General features: G+C 37.4%; 1 long non-coding RNA gene across 1 annotated transcript in view; it reads right to left on the bottom strand.

Annotated features, from left to right (window-relative positions):
* Positions 1 to 18,953, bottom strand: part of LOC141425488 (uncharacterized) — a 70,944-nt gene that overhangs the window by 42,318 nt on the left and 9,673 nt on the right. The gene's annotated exons all lie outside the window — the stretch shown is intronic.

The raw sequence follows: 18,953 nt of genomic DNA, 5'->3' as shown, positions 1-18,953 counted from the left end.
GTACAAACTACCTAATTCTATATGTGTATTTATAATGTATGTATATATACATATATATTAAATTCTAGAAAATATAAATAATCTTTAGTGACAGAAAACAATTCAGTAGTAACTGGGGACAGAAAGTGGACAGGAAGGACCAGAGAGTATGATTATAAAAAGGAGCACAAAGAAACTTTCAGGATGATGTATATACATTTTTTCACCCTCCTGACTATGATGGCTTCATGGGTGTATATATAGACATAAGTTAAATTATCAAATTATACACTGCAAACATGTACAGGTTATTGTACGTCAATACCCTTACATCAATAAAGTTGCAGCCAGGCACAGTGGCTCTTGCTTATAATCCTAGCTACTGAGGAGGCAGAGAAGGGAGGATCATGGTTTAAGGCCAACCTGGAAAAAAAATGGGCATGGTGTTGAGTGCCTGTCATCTCAACATCGCACAGGAAGCATAATTGTAAGATCTAGGCTGCTCTGGGCGTAAATGTGAGACCCTATTTGAAAAATAACTAAAGCATAAAAGGACTAGGGTCATGGCTCAAGAGGCAGAGCACCTGCCTAGCAAGTACAAAGGCCTGAGTTCAAATTTCAGTACCACCAAAAAAAGGTTGCTAAAAATAGACTGAAAAACAGCCTTTGAAAAGCAAACTTACCATTTGCAAGTTGGTATTTTATTCTGAACACAATGGGGAAGCCACTGGAAGGCTTTGGGAGAAAGGTAATGTTAATGGAGCTGTTTTAGGAATCCCTGGAAATAAATATAAAATCAGATTTATGATGCTGATTTTCTTAGGAAAAGAATTTGAAAATATCACCCCTTTGAACTGTGTGATACTGGGTTAGAGTTGAGACATCAGTGTGAACTTAATGTTTAGCTTAGTACAGATGGATGGGTATGGAAATAATTATACAGATGTGTAAGTACACAGGTTAGAACACATACATGTTATAAGGCTGACCACTGAGATGGCCTCGAAGCAGTGAGACCCAGTAGAAATGAGCACACCAAGGGCTAAGGTCTTGATTTCCAACCATTCTTCAACAAAAGGAAGTAGGGCTCCTTGGAAAAATGACTAACTATAAAGCTGTGACAGGTAAACATATGGTGTATCTGAAGTATCTCATAGTGCCAGCAAGAAAAGAAGTATTCATACATCAAAATGATTGGAACATGGCATTCTCAGGAACCAACTTGAAAGCGTTTCTTTCTAATGGCCAAAGTAGGAATACTATGAGCAAAAAACTAAGCAACAGAATTGGGCTACAGTCCAAAGTATACAGTCAATACCTGTGAGTTCATACTGATACAAATAAACTGACTAAATAAATAATAAAAAAGGAAAGGAAGGAAGGAGAGAGGGAGGGAGGAAGGAAGGAAAAGAGAGAACAGGCAAATATGCCATATATAAGTGTTATAAATAATTTATGTAGTTACTTTCCTTTCCAGAAGATGCACTTATTCCTCCCTTCCCACCTCCACTCCCTCTTGAGTGTCTGTTTTGTCCCATTACTTACTTCCCAAGAACAGAGTATAGAAACAAGAGGGGTAATTTTACCATAAAGAAACCTAGAAAACACTGCCTCTGTCAGGTGATCAAGGTCAACATCATCAGTGATAGGTCATATTAAAAGCAAGTACTCCCAATGTGATATGAAGAGAATGGTGCTTCATGTCTGGGTTCTTCCTCCCCAAACCCTGTAAACCCAGTCTAATCACAAGTAAACATCACACAAACCCAAATTAAGGAGCATTCTATAAAATACCTAACCACCATGCCTCACAATTTTCAAGGCTGTCAAAAACAAGAAAATCTGAAAAACTGTCCTAGACCAGAAAAGGCAATTAAATGTAACCACAGTATCCTTGATATAATTCTGGAACATAAAAGGTATTAATGAAAATCTAATGAAATCTGAATATAGCATGGAGATCAGTTAGCAAAAATGGACCAATGGTGGTTTTTAAGTTTTGACAAAGTACCATGGCTATGTAAGTTGCTAACCATGAAAAAAACTGAGTAATTATACATAAGAACTATGCATTACCTTTGCAAATTTTCTGTAAATCCAAACCTATCCTAAAATAGAAGGTTTATTAGAAAGTATTATCTATCTTATATTGGAATTTGTTCATCTCAAATAATTTCTCATGGGAAAAGAAGAGAGCACTCTTCTCTTATGTATTTTAATAGTCTTGATTCTCAACATTATAGTTTAAATCTGAGCTCTTTAGGTTTCCAACCTGATAAATAAAAGTCCACAGAAAGAATCCTTAGAGGAGTGGCAGGGCCTGAACATTTCTGGGTGAACCTTTCTGGGGGCCTCCAGAAATGCAAAGTACTTTGATGGTTTCTTCTAGTTGTGAAGAGAAACCTGAGAAGGAAGGTTACCGAAGGTCTTGCCTGGGAACAGAGAGGGTGGGTGAGCTTCACTATCAGTAATAAAATCTTAGGGCACAAATTCTTGGAGTTCCCAGTTATCATCTTGGAAGCCTCCCTGAAATGTCATTAATTCCTGTATCCTCCACTTAGGTTAGAATCGCTACTCTGCTTTCAAAGCCACTCTAAAGATCCCATTATTGCAGTTGTGATGTCTATTTAACATTTCTTTTCTCAACGAGACTATAACCTCCATGAGGACCTTGCCTCTACTCATAACCTAGTCCCTACCCCTAAACTCCAATTAGCCTGGTGTCTTGCACTCAGTAAATATTTTCTATTGGTTTTCAATCATTTTCTCTCCTAACAAATTACCATAAATTTAGTTGCTTAAAATAACAGATGCATTAACTTATAGTTTTGTCAAAGTCAGACATGGATCTCACTGGGCTAAGATTGGGTATCAATAAGCTGCATTCCTTTCAGGAGATTGTAGAAGGGAGTCTGTTTCCTCCTTATCTGGCTTGTTGGAAGAATTCAGTTCCTATGGTTTTAGAACCCGGTTCTACATTCTTGTTGGCAGTAAGATGAGTTCCTTTCTTACCTTCCAGAAGGTTACTGGATTCTTTGATCCAAAGCCTCCTTCCATCTTCAAAGAAATGGTGGTTTGAGTCCTTCACACTGCATCTTTGTGACATATTCTTCTTTTGTTGTATTTCATTTTTAAGGGCACATGTGTTTAGAGTGATCCAGGAGGATGTCCCCAAGTAAAAGTTCTTTTTATCGTATGCTGGAAGTACATTGTGCCATTTACAAAATTTAAAAAAAAAACCAATATATCAAATATTTCATACTCGAATTCACTCCCTCCACATTCTCCTTATCCATCCCTTCTCCCATTCCTGGAATAGTTTCAACAGATCTCATTTTTCCATTTACATATAAGTATATAAAGTATTTGCACTATATTCACCTTCCCCCATCCTTTCTCCACATTCTCCCCCCTTCCACTAGTACCAACTCCCACAGACAGGACCTGTTCTGACTTCCTGTTCTCCAATTTTGTAAAAAGAAATTAAAATCACATTTTTGTTTAAGATAGCCAAATAAGGAAAGAGTCTCCAAACTCTCTTTTGCCATGTAGAAACATATTCACAAGTACCAGGAAATCTAGACCTCTTAGGTTGGGCATTATTCTGCCTACCACACATTTGTTGAATAAATATTGAATGAAAGAACCAGAAGCTACAGATTGAGAAGTTATTTTTAATAAACTATGAGAAATTTGTTCGTTTTTATAACATCCATACATTTTAAATTTGTTGCTTTGTTGCCATGATTATTTTTGTTATAATTGGCAAGGAAACTCTTAAAAACAAAAAGAAACTTTCCACTTTAGAAAATCAAATAACAAAGTGCTTACTGAGCATTGAGATGTGTATTCTACTAAATTCTATCATTTAATTGCCAAAGACCTTAGAAATGAAGATAAGTGCTTTGTCTTCATTTTGTAGATAAGGAAACCAAGTCTTAAAATTTTAATGTCTCCCAAGTTCATAGTCACAGCTGGAGAAACTAGTATTCAAAATTAGATGTTTATCTTTAGTTTTATTTTCTTGCAGCATTTCTGATTTTGGCATTAGTGAAATTGGTGAAATACATCTTCTAGCATGAGTTAGAAGTCTTCAGTTTTTTGGGAAAGATAGGTGTTATTTTTTCTTCAAACATTTGATAGGATATATCAGTGAATTCCTATGGTCAGTGAAGCTTTTGTTGATTAGAGGTTTTTGATTATTGATTCAATCTCACCACAAGTTACAAGACTTAGCTTTCTTTTTCTTTCTCTTTCTTCCTATCTTTCCTTTCTTCCTTCCTTCCCTCTCTCCCCCTTCCTTCCCTCCTTCCTTCCCTCTTTCCTTCCTTTCACCCTCACTTCCTTTTCTTTCTTTCTTGAGTCAGGATCTCACTATATACTTCAGACTGGCCTCAAACTCATATCCTCCTACACAGCCTCCCTAGTGCTGGGAAGATTTTTCTGTTTCTTCATGACTCATTCTTTTTTTTTCCACCTCTTTGTTCCTTGATTTTTTTTATCATTGTTGTACACTGTGACATTTACAAAAGTTCTTGTAATATGTTTAATAGGTTTTGTGTCTCTAGAATTTTGTCCTTTTCATCCAGGTTCTCCAATTTGTTGGTGTCTAGTTGTTCCTAGTTCTCTTTTATCCTTAATATTTCCATAGTTTTGGCAGTAATGTCTCAACTTTCATTTCTGATTTTAGTAATCTCAGTCTTATCGCTTTCCTCCTTAGTCAATCAGGCTAAAGTTTTGTTGATCCAAAGTTGATCCAACTTCACTGATTTTCTGTATCATTTTTCTGTTCTCTGTTTTACTTATCTCTGCCCTAATCTTTATTATTTCCTTCCTTCTGCTAGCTTTGGGGTTAGTTTGTTCTTCTTTTTCTAGTTCCTTAAAATGTAAATTTAGGTTGTTGACTTGAGATCTTTCTTCTTTTTTTAATGTAAGCATTTATAGCTATAAATTTTTCCTCTCAGCAGTATTTTCATTGCACCTTGTAAATTTGATTGTTACTCTATAATTTTCATTCATCTCTAAATATCTTCTAATTTCTGTTGTGATTTATTCTTCGACTTGCTTCATGTTTAAGAGTATGTGGTTTAATTTCTGCATATCTGTGAAGTTTTCAGTTTTATTTTTGTTATTGATTTTTATTCTTCTTCTCCATGTTTTTAACCAGTGCTAGGGACCAAATGCAGAACCTTGCACATGCTGGTAAAGTGCTTCATCACTGCCATTTATTTCTAACTTCTATTTGTGTTCAGAGGAGATAATGTATATGGTATCAATCTTTTTAAATCTATAGAGGTTAGTTTTGTGGCCTAACATAAGTCCATCCTGGAGAGTTACCTGTGCACCTTTGAAAACAACATATATCCTAGTTTTGTTGTATGAAGTGTTTTTCATGTCTGTTGGATCTAGTTGGTTCAATGTGCTGCTGTTCAAATCTTCTATTTCCTTAATTATCCTATGCCTATATGTTTTATCTTGTTGGAGACAAGGCATGGACCCTGGACTGGGATGTAATGGATTTTGCACAGCTTCTCCATGGTAGGAGTTTGCACAGCCTCTCCTACCATATTTTTCCCAGTACCTGGTGTCTTGACTTTTGTTCTCCCATCTCCTTGAAGAATACAACCTGCTGTGGCCACATACGAGCCCCCTGATGCAAAACTAGATAAAGTACCAGAACTGTTAAGAGACTCCATGATGCCAGATTAATCAATACTTTAGATAAGGTGTCCTGCGTGCCTTGATGATTCCAGAACTGATGTGTTGTAATTAAGCTTCTATAGCCTTAGGAAAATTAGCCCACCAAACCTCATTTCTTTTACCTTGCATCAAGAATTGTTAAAGCTTGATTTTTACCTGAGTCTTTTGCTTGTATTGACCTATAAAATAAACACTCTGGCTCAAGTAGGCGCTCATATTTCCCATCAGGAACGTGCAGCCCTCCCATCCCCAGCTTTTCTGTTTTATGTCTATATGTCTGTGTGTGTCTTATTTCTCATTCCCTGCTACTCTCAGTCATGTTCATGCAGCATACCCATGCAGGTCACGGGCATTATCTATTATTGAAGTCTCCAGCTAGTATTATAGAGCTATCAATTTCTCATTTCAGAGAAGTGTATTTTTGCTTCACATATTTTGGGAGTCTTTTATTGGGTGTGTAAATGTTTAAGATTGCTAAATCATCTTGCTACATTGATACTTTTACTAATATATAATGTCCTTTTTGATCTCATAAACAACTTTTTTGCTTTAAGTCTAATTTTGTATGATATTAGTATAATGTTCCCAGTTCTTTTTTGGCTACTATTTACATGGAACATTGGTCACCCTTTTACTGTCAACATTTTTGTATCTGATCTAAAATATATCTCCCATAGATAGCATATAATTGAATCAATCTCTGGTCTTTGCCCTTGAGAATTTACTTTAAAGAATTTACTGATAATGAGAGTTTTGTTTCTTCCATTTTCCTATTTCTTTTGTATAGGGCTTATAGCTTGTTTTGTCCCTTATTTCCTAATTGCTGTCTTCTTCTTTATTTAATTGATTTTTGTGTGAAACATTCTTTTTTCAGTACTGGCATTTGAACTCAGGGAAAGCAACTCCACCAGCCTTTTCTTTGTGAAGGGTTTATTCAACATAGGGTCTTGAGAACTATTATGCCAGGTTGGCTTTGAAACAAGATCCTCTTGATCTCTGCTTGCTAAGTAGCTAAGATTACAGGTGTGAGCCATTGATGCCCAGCAAAACATTTTAATTATATTTTCATTTTCTTTTGTTTGTATGCTATATCCATTTTCTCTGGTTATCATTTCCATGGTTATCATGAAAATGACATTTAATACCTCAAATTTTAACAGTCCAATTTGAATTTACATCAGCTTAAGTTCAACAGCATACAAAATCTCTCCATCTTTCATTTATTATCACAAATTACATTGACTCAAAAACAATGACTAGTAATTATTTGTCTGTGTACTTGTCTTTTAGATTGCGTAGAAAATCAAAGTTATAATTACTAGCCTTTATGATTGTCCAAGTAAATGACTTCTACTAAACCTCTTTATTTATTTTATTTTTTCATATGATCTTCAGTTTCTTTCTAACATTCTTAGGTTTCAGCTTGAAGGACTTCATTTTGCATTTTCCCTCATGGACATGGAAAATAGTAACAGTTTCTTAGCTTTTGTTTATCTGGTATGGTCATAAAATCCCCTTCGGTTTTGAAGAACAGTTTTGCCAAATATAGACTTCTCCATCAACAGTTGTCTTCTTTTTCAGCAGTTTAAATATATCAATGCACTACTTTCTGGTCGCCAAGATTTTTACAGGAGTATATCAAAATTCTTAATGAGAATCACTTGTATGTGATGAGTCAATGCTCTCTTAATTTTTAGTCAGTATTTTCTTTGTTTTTGGCTCCCAATAGTTTGATTAAAGTTGTTTTTGGTGTGGGTCTCCTTGAATGCATCCTACTTGTACTTTGTTTTGAACTTCTTGGATTTGTAGATTCATTTCTTACTTTTAATTTGAGACATTTTTAGCCATTATTTCTTTAAATATCTCTCTTCTGCTTTCTCTCCCTCTTCTTATACTCTCACAATGTATATTTTGGTCTGTATGGCAGTGTCCCACAGGTTCCTCTGTTCATTTTTCTCCAAATATTTTTCGTTTCTGTTTCTAACTCAAAAACTCCAATTGTCTTATTTTCAAGTCCTGCCTGCCTAGATCTATTTTTGAATCCCTTTCATAAAGTTTCCATTTAAGTTCTTATATTTTTAAACTCCAGAATTTCTTTTTTTTTCTTTTTTACTCTCTCTGTATTTTTATTGTTATTTCCATTTTGTTCAGGTTCCCTGGATTTTTCCATGTCTTCCTTTATCTCTTTTCACATCTTTAAGACAGTTGTCTAAGAAGTCTACCACTTGGTCTTCTTTCAGGGATGGTTTCTGTCCATTTTACTTTGTTCCTATTATTTTATTCTATGAAAAGATATACTTTTCTGGGTTTTTATATGCCTTGGGTTTGTTGTTGTTGCTGTTGTTTAGAAAACTGGACATTTGAAATTTATAAAGTGGTAACTCTGGAAATCAGATTATCCCTTGCCCAGAGTTTACTAAATTTAAAAAATTGTTGTAGAGTCTTCAGGGATCAGGATTGAGCTATAAACTTAAAATTTTCTCACGTCCTTTTTTAGCAAGAAAGGGGAGGCCAGGAAACAAACAGACAGGGGGAGGGGATGGCAAAGCAGAGAGATAAGAATTGAAACATGAAGGTCACATAGCACTAGGGAGATGAACTAGCCAATGAAGTCACATGCAGCCATATGTGGGTTGTTTTGCTTTTTGCTTCTGTAAGCTGCTTGCAAGGGTATATAAAGTGAGACCCCTTTGTTCTTGGGGTTCAGCCTTTGGACACAAGTATCTGCCTCAGATACTCCTATTTTAGCTCATAATTTCCTGCAACACTTTCTGAACCTATCTCTTTTCCTGAGCATGCATATTGACTTTCTAAATTCTTCCATATAAACAGTTTCTTTTGAATGTCCTAAACCTTAAATGTCAGCCAGACCTTTTCCTTGAAGATGAAAACTTTCAAGTAGACTCCAGAATTCCAAAATCATTATATTAGATTTTAGCAAAGCAATTGTTTTTCAGGTAAAGAGATAAATTCTTTGAGCTTCTTATGTGGCTATCTTCTATAACATCTCATTGTATTAAATTTTAGAAAGTCTCTTAATAAAGAATCCATATAATCTGACAAGGCAGTACATACCTTTAATCCCAGCACTCCAGAGGCTGAGGCAAGAGGATCAGGACTTCAAGGCCAGCCTGGGCCACATAGTGATTTGAGTCCAGACTGGGCTACATAGTAAGACCTTGTCTCAAAAAAAAAAAAAAGAATATATGTAGGAAACTCTTATCTTCTGACCTTCTACTGAAATTCTTCCTGCAGGTCATAAGTCACAAGCCTTGAAACATTCTGCACTCCCAATCTTCCTGTCTTTGTTCCTGCCTCTGCCTTGGTTTTAAAAATGCAGCCTACCCCTTCTCAGCGCGCTCTTGCACTCTCATCCCTGGAGACTGCCGGATGCCCTCTGTCTCGCTAATAAAGTGTGATTCCACTCCGTCGAGGTCTCTGCCCTTCTTTGTCCTTTTTACCAGTCCTTTCCTAACATTTTGGTGCAAAAACCTGGGAGAAGTCTCCCACGGGGATTTCATTCCCCGGTGGGGTCTCCTTCCATCAGACTCTTCTCTCCAAGTCCTCCCACACAAGCCAGCCTCACTCCCGCGTGCAGACCTCCTGGCTGCTGTCCTGCCTCCTCCCTACATTGCTTTCTCCTTTCATTCTCAGTTTCCCTTCTTTGTCTCTGTGATCTGGGACCAGAGCTCATTGGCTCTCCCATCTTACTTTGACCAAAGGGCAACTAGACGATTCTGCTCTTCTTGCCTGAGTCACATAGTGGGGGGCTAGACCTTGACCTAGCTCTACATTGGTTCGATGAGTAAACTTGCCTGGCACTCCAATCTCCAACCTTGCCCCTCCTCTCTTTTCTTTCATTCCGCCTTCATAGACCTCCGGAGTTAAGTCACTTGCCAACGAACCAACCACACCCACCACCAGCCCATTTCCTGGGGAGCATGGAGGTAAGAATCCTGTCTCCCTCTCAGAGGCACCCCACAAGTGAGACTCTATCATCTCCAGGTTTCAGGAACCCGGTTCAGACTGCCATCTTGGAGATGCTAGGATGCTCCTTGGAAGGCCTTTATCCGGCTAGAATCAGTCCAAGTGGACACCTTGGATTGATTCACAGCCTCCTTCCACCTCTGACTTAAAGCCAAGGCTCTCTGTCTCCTTCTGCCTCGCTAGTCACCACCATGGAGTCTCAACAAAGCCATTCTGACTGACAGCCCTCTGGCCTGTCTCCTAAAAAAATCTCAAAAACCTGGGTTTCACCCCAGACCTTAAATGAAAAAAAAAACTTATTCCGCATCACTTCAAATTTGGCCGCAGTATCAGCTAGATAACCAACATCACTGGCCTGAGTATGGCACCCTTGACCCCACTATTCTCCAACATTTGGACAACGTCCTACAATGGGTTGGCAAATGGTTAGAAGTCCCCTATATTCAGGCCTTTTTCTTGCTCCTTTCAAGACCCTTCCTTTGCTCCTCCTGCTCTGCTTATCAACTTCTTCTATCAGCTATGCCTTCCCCCAAGGTCACAAAATCTACCCTTGCCTTCCTGACTCTCGACCCCCTTGTTAATTTTTACATGTTCTTGAGCTCTTAAATCTATGTACACTTAAACTGACATTTATGGCATGCCTAATTTAAAACTTTTTTACATATACATATATTTAACCATCTTTAAGATAATTCTCATTATAAAGTTAATATAAAAAAAAATAAAAGTGATTCCAAGATGGCAGCTAGAGGTAGGAAGCAGAAAGCGACCCTCCTATAGTGAAATCTTGGAGAGACGCTGGAGACACACTTTGCAGGCATAATCACCGAGAAAAGGCATAACTTTGACCCCTCCACATCTCCAGCCGGTGCAGAGAATCTCCATTTCACGTTAAATGGAGAAACGAGGACGGCCCCCGGGGCTGCCAGTGGCCGGCGCCCAGACAGCTTGGGAAGACATGGACTAGGTGAGCTTCACGGTACCGTGGTAGCCCCACAGACAAGCCTGGGCCAGAGCAGCATAGCCCCCTGGACAGACTGACCTCCTCCCGGGAAAAAAGAGAAACTGAGTAATAAGCAATAAGAACAGTTAAGACACGCTGGAAAGAGGGTGGGGCGCCCTGAGTGCTGAAGATTGGGGGAAGGGAATCCTTCCCGGGACTGTAAATAAACAAGCCGGGTGGGCCGGAGAGCCTCTGACGGGAGCGGGGAGCGCGCCGAGCTACCAGGAGCGGGGAAGCTTGTGAGAGGAGGGAAGACCCACTTCCCACGTGAACTGTAAACAAACATGGCGGCCGGCAGGAGCAGCAGCACTGCCCAGTAAGCAGGAGCAGGAAAGCTGTTGAAAGTGGCAGTGGGAGGAAAACTTCAGAGGAGAGGGGCTCCCACATGAACTGTAAATAAACACGCAGGCCTGACAACGCGGGGGCAGTGTCACCTTTCCCAGTGCTTGGAAAGGGGAAAGCCTGTAGCAGAGGCTCCCACACAGGAGAACTCTGAGCAAACAAAGCCTGTGGGACCAGGTGAGTGCTAGCTCACCCCAGAGATCTGCATAAATAACGCCGCCAGCTACAGGCTGAGAGCAGCAGGCAGGCAAGCCACAGTTGCAGATACCACTCTCAGAACTGTCTCCAGACGCTTTTTTTTCTTTTTCTCCCTACCTTTGATGAGAGAACAACCGAATTACACCTGCAAGCTGAAAAACTTACTGAAACTGTATTGCATTTGAACTGGGGACACTTGGTGGGGCTTTTTTTTTTTTTGTGAGTGTGTGTGTGTGTGAGTGTGTAGTTTTGTTCTACTTTATGCATACCCTTTGATGAGACAACTACAGAACAACATCTGAGGCACCAACTCCAGGACTGGAGATTGAGACGGACACCCAAATTATTAAGACTGAAACTGCATTGCATATAAACTTGGAAGTTTTTTGGGTTTTTTTCTTTTTTAATTTTCTATTTTCCATTTTATTTTAATTCATTTTTATATATAGATATTACTTTCATTTACTTATTTTTTATTTTTTTTATCTTTGATTTTCAATCCTCTCTCTCTCTCTAATGTCTGTTCAGCTTACTGTCGATTAGTACACTAACACTCCCTGTTTATACCTTTGAAACTCTCTTGTCTGATACCTTGTTCTGCTTTCTCCCTCTTGTCTGTATATTTGTTTTCCCCTTTTCTTTAACTTCTGGCTTTCCATCTCAGCTCACTCTTCCATTCCAAATATTACCATTGTTATTATTACAACCTGAAAATACTTAATTACACACAGTACAGGGACAGTAACAACACCAAGGACAATGACGGGAAGACAGAAAAAACAGGGAAACCAGTTTCCCCACAGCAAAAAATTAGTACAGGAACCAGAGGGGAATGAAGAGAACAGAAACTCAGAGCCAGACTCCAACAAAATGAAGATAAACTATGCCAAAGGACCCAATGAAGCCTACAAGAATAATTTAAAAGAAGACATACTACAAGTACTCAATGAGAATTTTATAGAGATGATACTGGATAGGGTCAACCAAAATGTACAGGAGACACTCAAGAAATTCCAAGACAATAAAAATAGAGAATTTGAAAAAGCAAAAGAAGAAATAAAGGAAACCATAGAAGCACTGTATAAACACCAAAGTGAAAGAGAGAACACGATGAATAAATGGATAAATGAACTCAGGACAAAAATAGACAACAATAAAGAAGAAAACAGCCAGGATATGGAAAACCTCAGAAAAAAGAACGAAACAGAACTGCAAAACAAAACGGAAGGCCAATCCAGCAGAATAGAACAAACAGAAGACAGAATCTCAGAACTTGAAGATGAAATGGTAATTAAAGGAAAAACTGAAGAACTACTAATTAAACAACTCAAGACCTGTGAAAAGAAAATGCAAGAACTCACTGACTCCATCAAAAGACCAAACTTGAGAATCATGGGCATCGAAGAAGGAGAAGAGGTGCAAGCGAAGGGAATGCGTAATATATTCAACAAAATAATAACGGAAAATTTCCCAAATCTAGAGAAAGATATTCCCATACAGATGCAAGAGGCCTCCAGGACACCAAACAGACCAGATCAAAATAGAACTACTCCACGACATATCATCATTAAAACAACAAGTTCAGAAACTAAGGAAAGAATATTGAAAGCTGTAAGAGAGAAAAAACAAGTAACATACAAAGGTAAACCCATCAAAATCACAGCAGGCTTCTCAACAGAAACATTAAAAGCAAGAAGAGCGTGGGGTGAGATCTTCCAGGCACTGAATGAAAATAACTTCAACCCCAGGATACTCTACCCAGCAAAGCTATCATTCAAAATCGATGGAGCAATAAAAGTCTTCCATGATAAGCAGAAACTAAAACAATATGTGACCACAAAGCCACCATTACAAAAGATTCTGCAAGGGATCCTGCACACAGAAAGTGACACCCAACTTAACCATGAAAAGGCAGGCAGCCCCAAACCACAGGATAAGAAAAAGCAAGACAGTAGAGAGTAACATCAAGTTAGGTACACACAATCAAACCTTCAAATAACTAAGACAACTAAATGGCAGGAATCACCACATACCTATCAGTACTAACGCTTAATGTTAATGGACTTAATTCACCCATCAAAAGACACCGTTTGACAAAATGGATTAAAAAAGAAGATCCAACAATTTGTTGCTTACAGGAGACTCATCTCACCGACAGAAATAAGCATAGGCTTAGGATGAAAGGCTGGAAGAAGATTTACCAAGCCAATGGCCCCTGAAAACAAGCAGGAGTAGCAATACTTATCTCTGACAAAGTAGACTTCAAACCTACATTGATCAAATGAGATAAAGAAGGACATTCCATACTAATAAAAGGGGAAATAGACCAAAAGGAAATAATAATCATCAATCTGTATGCACCCAATGTCAACGCACCCAATTTCATCAAACATACCCTGAAAGACCTAAAAGCATATATAAATGCCAACACAGTGGTTGTGGGAGACTTTAACACTCCATTATCATCAATAGATAGGTCATCCAAACAAAAACTCAATAAAGAAATCCAAGATCTAAAATATGCAATAGATCAAGTAGACCTAGTAGATGTCTACAGAACATTTCATCCAACTTCTACACAATATACATTCTTCTCAGCAACCCATGGAACCTTCTCCAAAATAGATCATATCCTAGCGCACAAAGCAAGCCTCAGCAAGTATAAGAAAATAGAAATAATACCGTGCATACTATCTGACCACAATGCAGTAAAAGTAGAACTCAACAACAAAAGTAAAGACAAAAAACATGCAAACAGCTGGAAACTAAATAACTCATTACTTAATGAAGAGTGGAACATCGATGCAATAAAAGAGGAAATTAAAAAGTTCCTGGAACTCAATGAAAATGAAAACACAACCTACCAGAACCTATGGGACACAGCTAAGGCAGTCTTGAGAGGAAAGTTTATAGCCATGAGTGCATATATTAAAAAGATTGAAAGATCACAAATCAATGACCTAATGATACATCTCAAACTCCTAGAAAAACAAGAACAAGCAAATCCCAAAACAAATAGAAGGAGAGAAATAATAAAAATAAGAGCTGAAATCAACAAAATAGAAACCAAAAAAACCATACAAAGAATTAATGAAACGAAAAGTTGGTTCTTTGAAAAAATAAACAAGATCGATAGACCCCTGGCAAACTTGACTAAAATGAGGAGAGAAAAAACCCAAATTAGTAGAATTAGGAATGAAAAAAGGGAGATAACAACAAACGCCATGGAAGTCCAGGAAATCATCAGAGACTACTTTGAGAACCTATATTCAAATAAATTTGAAAATCTTAAAGAAATGGACAGATTTCTAGATACATATGATCATCCAAAACTGAACCAAGAGGAAATTAATCACCTGAATAGACCTATAACACAAAATGAAATTGAAGCAGCAATCAAGAGTCTCCCCAAAAAGAAAAGTCCAGGACCTGATGGATTCTCTGCTGAATTCTATCAGACCTTTAAAGAAGAACTGATACCAACCCGACTTAAACTGTTCCATGAAATAGAAAGGGAAGGAAAACTGCCAAACACATTTTATGAAGCCAGTATTACACTTATCCCAAAACCAGGCAAAGACACCTCCAAAAAGGAGAACTAGAGGCCAATCTCCTTAATGAACAATGTTGCAAAAATCCTCAACAAAATAATGGCAAACCGAATTCAACAACACATCAAAAAGATTATTCACCACGACCAAGTAGGCTTCATCCCAGGGATGCAGGGGTGGTTCAACATACGAAAATCAATAAACGTAATAAACCACATTAACACAAGCAAAGACAAAAATCACTTGATCATCTCAATAGATGCAGAAAAAGCCTTTGATAAGATCCAACATCATTGCATGATAAAAGCTCTAAGAAAACTAGGAATAGAAGGAAAGTTCCTCAACATTATAAAAGCTATATATGACAAACCTACAGCCAGCATTATACTTAACAGAGAAAAATTAAAACCATTCCCTCTAAAATCAGGAACCAGACAAGGATGCCCACTATCTCCACTCCTATTCAACATAGTACTGGAATTCCTAGCCAGAGCAATTAGGCAAGAAGAAGGAATAAAAGGAATACAAATAGGTAAAGAAACTGTCAAAATATCCCTATTTGCAGACGACATGATCCTATACCTTAAAGACCCAAAAAACTCTACTCAGAAGCTTCTAGACATCATCAATAGCTATAGCAAGGTAGCAGGATATAAAATCAACATAGAAAAATCATTAGCATTTCTATACACTAACAATGAGCAAACGGAAAAAGAATGTATGAAAACAATTCCATTTACAATAGCCTTAAAAAAAATCAAATACCTAGGTGTAAACCTAACAAAAGATGTGAAAGACCTCTACAAGGAAAACTATATACTTCTGAAGAAAGAGATTGAGGAAGACTATAGAAAGTGGAGAGATCTCCCATGCTCATGGATTGGTAGAATCAACATAGTAAAAATGTTGATACTCCCCAAAGTAATCTACATGTTTAATGCAATTCCCATCAAAATTCCAATGACATTCATTAAAGAGATTGAAAAATCTACTGTTAAATTTATATGGAAACACAAGAGGCCACGAATAGCCAAGGCAATACTCAGTCAAAAGAACAATGCAGGAGGTATCACAATACCTGACTTCAAACTATATTACAAAGCAATAACAATAAAAACAGCATGGTACTGGCACAAAAACAGACATGAAGACCAGTGGAACAGAATAGAAGATCCAGATATGAAGCCACACAACTATAAGCAACTTATCTTTGACAAAGGAGCTAAAAATATACGATGGAGAAAAATCAGCCTCTTCAACAAAAACTGCTGGGAAAACTGGTTAGCAGTCTGCAAAAAACTGAAACTAGATCCATGTATATCACCCTATACCAAGATTAACTCAAAATGGATCAAGGATCTTAATATCAGACCCCGAACTCTTAAGTTGATACAAGAAAGAGTAGGAAATACTCTGGAGTTAGTAGGTATAGGTAAGAACTTTCTCAATGAAACCCCAGCAGCACAGCAACTAAGAGATAGCATAGATAAATGGGACCTCATAAAACTAAAAAGCTTCTGTTCATCAAAAGAAATGGTCTCTAAACTGAAGAGAACACCCACAGAGTGGGAGAAAATATTTGCCAACTATACATCAGACAAAGGACTGATAACCAGAATATATAGGGAACTTAAAAAACTAAATTCTCCCAAAACTAATGAACCAATAAAGAAATGCGCATGTGAACTAAACAGAACTTTCTCAAAAGAAGAAATTCAAATGGCCAGAAAACACATGAAAAAATGCTCACCATCTCTAGCAATAAAGGAAATGCAAATTAAAACCACACTAAGATTCCACCTCACCCCTGTTAGAATAGCCATCATTAGCAACACCACCAACAACAGGTGTTGGCGAGGATTCGGGGAAAAAGGAACCCTCTTACACTGTTGGTGGGAATGTAAACTAGTACAACCACTCTGGAAAAAAATTTGGAGGCTACTTAAAAAGCTGGACATTGATCTACCATTTGATCCAACAATACCACTCTTGGGGATATACCCAAAAGACTGTTACTCCAGAGGCACCTGCACATCCATGTTTATTGCGGCACTATTCACAATAGCCAAGTTATGGAAACAGCCAAGATGTCCCACCACTGACGAATGGATTAAGAAAATGTGGTATCTATACACAATGGAATTTTATGCAGCCATGAAGAAGAACGAAATGTTATCATTCGCTGGTAAATGGATGGAATTGGAGAACATCATTCTGAGTGAGGTTAGCCTGGCTCAAAAAACCAAAAATCGTATGTTCTCCCTCATATGTGGACATTAGATCAAGGGCAAACACAACAAGGGGATTGGACTATGAGCACATGATAAAAGCGAGAGCACACAAGGGAGGGATGAGGATAGGTAAGACACCTAATAAACTAGCTAGCATTTGTTGCCCTTAATGCAGAGAAGCTAAAGCAGATACCTCAAAGCAACTGAGGCCAATAGGAAAAGGGGAATAGGTACTAGAGAAAAGGTTAGATCAAAAAGAATTTACCTAGAAGGTAACACCCACGCACAGGAAATCAATGTGAGTCAATGCCCTGTATAGCTATCCTTATCTCAACCAGCAAAAACTCCTGTTCCTTCCTATTATTGCTTATACTCTCTCTACAACAAGATTAGAAATAAGGGCAAAATAGATTCTCCTGGGTATTGGGGCGGGGAGAGGGAGGGGGCGGAGTGGGTGGTAAGGGAGGGGGTGGGGCAGTGGGGAGAAATGTACCAATCCTTGTATGCACATATGAATAATAAAAGAAAAATGAAAAAAAAATAATAAAAAAAAATAAAATAAAAAGTTCTGTTCTCTTTTCTCCCCCACCTCTTCTGCTGCTACTTTTAAGAAAAACTAGTTTTTCAAAGGTTATGTCATTCTAACATAGTTATATTAGACCTTTAATTTAGCTCTAACTAAATTCAAGGCGTTATTATATGGACAGTAACCTTAATCTGTTTCATTTCATCATAAGTAATTTACATTCAATTCTTTCATAATTAGATCTAGTAACAGATGATGTCTTTTTAAGTTACTTATTGTATAAAAACAGTTTAAAATTGCTTTTCTATATGGGTCTATATAATAAAAATACGACTGATATGAAAACAATTTTATTTATATTTAAATTTAAAATTCTTATAAAAGTTATTTTAAAATACAAGTTATAAAGTGAACAAGTAGAAATGATATAGATAGGTATTAAATGTATTTTTGGAAAAAAAGAAATATTTTTGGATGAAAAAGATTTTTTAAACAAGGATTTGTCCTAAAGATTGTTCCAAATATGGAGAGGAGGGTAAGGACAAACCATCAGAGGGTTCAAAATATTATATAAAGTTTCTGAGTAAGTCATAAATGTATATAATAAAAGCTTCAGTGTGTAATAAAGTTAAAGTTGACTATAATCTAAGAGTTGCCTAAAAGATTTTTAGGGTCATATCAAACTAAAATCTAATTCTTTATGTTCATAAAATATCAAGGCTATCTTAATATTGTTCTGCTCTGAGTAACACCTTCAAAAATCTGTTATTTAAAGTAACAAGGAACATTTAGTTCTGCTGACTTAATACTGTCAGTCACAATTATTTTCTCCTAAAAATACAGTCTACAATGAAAATAACTAAATGTTCTGACAAGTCCCAAACTACTTTTCAGTATTTTAACCATGGCTATTCTGTCTTTTCATTCTCAGTTTGGGTCCTTCTTCAAAGCATTTGCAATTACCCAGTACCTATTTTTCAATTGAGTTGGCCTTCTGGATATTTACTTTTATTGGCTTTTTCAAAACCTTTAACTATTTGTTGACATTCTGCACCATTTTTAAGTTGTCAGGATATCATCTATAGTCCAGACAGAACTAAAAATGGATGCCAGGTGGGCTCACTTCTAAACCTCTTCTGTTTCTCTTAATGTCACCAAATGGGTCTTCATTGGCACTGATTCCCACCTGACCTGCCCAAAGCTTCCACTCCAATGCCAAAAACATCCAGGAAAAGCTTTCCTGCACCAAGAGACTCTCCTTAACCAAAATGATTAATTGACAAAATCTTCAGAAGAGACTCTTCAGAGACAGTTTGGGGACAAGAGGAGAAAGCTGTCACAATCCGGATGGATTCACCTGTGCCAGACCTCACAAAAGTTACTAAAGCCAAGAGGTTTAAAAGAAGTGATCTTATACAGGGCCCTTACAGGCACCT

The sequence above is a fragment of the Castor canadensis genome, chromosome 8, assembly GCF_047511655.1.
Source record: "Castor canadensis chromosome 8, mCasCan1.hap1v2, whole genome shotgun sequence".
Classification (NCBI taxonomy): Eukaryota; Metazoa; Chordata; class Mammalia; order Rodentia; family Castoridae; genus Castor; species Castor canadensis.
This window is presented reverse-complemented; position numbering and strand designations above follow the sequence as displayed.